At 40.5% G+C, this 1286-nt stretch overlaps 1 long non-coding RNA gene across 1 annotated transcript; it reads left to right on the top strand.

Annotated features, from left to right (window-relative positions):
- Positions 1-297: 297 nt before the first annotated feature.
- LOC131227196 (uncharacterized) lies at positions 298-997 on the top strand. The gene is made up of 2 exons (XR_009162096.1): positions 298-371; positions 510-997. It is a non-coding gene; the product is annotated as an uncharacterized LOC131227196 (long non-coding RNA).
- The last annotated feature ends 289 nt before the right edge of the window (positions 998-1286 follow it).

The raw sequence follows: 1286 nt of genomic DNA, 5'->3' as shown, positions 1-1286 counted from the left end.
CAAGTTACTGGTGTCGTTCTTTGTCAGTCTCTGACCTAAGCGTCGAATGGAGTGGTTAAAGAAAACACTCTGTGATCACTTTAGTGATAGAGGTGTTGGATCTATCTGACAGGGTCTGGTCATTGCGTTTCTTATGATTTTTTCTTTATCTGGGCATGTAATAACTTATATTGTTGTGATGTTGTTTATTTTTATTTGGATATTTTTTGGATGTTGATGTACTGCTATATATGCGTATTGTATATTATATGTGACTGATGTGGTCTTTGACTATACATGTTTGTTGACATCTTCGGTAAATATACTCACATGCTTGCACATAATGCTCTGAAAGAAGGAACGGACCACACACTTGATTTATCAGAGGAAGGGTACGTATATACAAGTTTTATAACTCTTGTAAAGGATTAGTAAGGGATAGTTGAATTCCTTCTGATTGTTATGCATCATTTCACAATCCGAATCCGACTTTCATATATGTTGTTCCTAATCCCTGCATGTCATTGCAGATGGATAAAGATAAGTACTATGTTGTGCTCGTTGGATGTCATCCGGGAATATATGTCACATGGGACGATGCTCGAGTAGAGGTGGAGGGCTTCAGTGGGGGCAGACATCGAGCCTTTCGGAATTGGAAGGAAGCTGTGGCTTACTGGAAAAATTATTTCGGTAAAGCAAGTCAACCGTCTAGACCTCTCACAGATTCTCCATATGTTGAGGTTGCCGCTACATCTGCGACGATGGACATCCATGACGCTACGACCTCGTCTATCCGGCAGGTGTCCCAGACCAACAAGGAAGTGGTGGAGAAGTCTACGTCAACTGACGATCTTGCCCCATCAAATGGCGAGAGAGTCGTCGCCATTTTGGTTGGCGTGTTGGTTATTTTCTTTACCTTGCTTATAATTTTAAAATTTTAAATAGTATTGGTGTTGTAACTTTGACGATATTTTTGTTGGATATTTGTGTTTTTTGTGGTCATTGACCTTGGGTTCAATCTGTAGCAAAATGTTTCTAATGATGGACGCTCAAACAACACTATTACTGGAATCTGGTATAAATGTGTTTGGGATATACTTCATTTTTTGGTATCATACCAGAAAATGATCTGTAAATATAGATGGCCTGAATGGATGAAAAAAATATACATCATGACGGGCCCCACAGAGCACCCACCATCGTCCATTGGACGGTGTCAAAGGGAGTAACCAATCCATCAAAAACCTGTACCACGGATGGTGTGGGTGCGGAATGAAGACTGACAAGGTCAGTAGCCAAATCGCTAC

The sequence above is a fragment of the Magnolia sinica genome, chromosome 15 (genome assembly GCF_029962835.1).
Source record: "Magnolia sinica isolate HGM2019 chromosome 15, MsV1, whole genome shotgun sequence".
Taxonomy (NCBI): Eukaryota; Viridiplantae; Streptophyta; class Magnoliopsida; order Magnoliales; family Magnoliaceae; genus Magnolia; species Magnolia sinica.
Note: the sequence above shows the minus strand (reverse complement) of the source record. Positions and strands in the feature narration are given on the sequence as shown.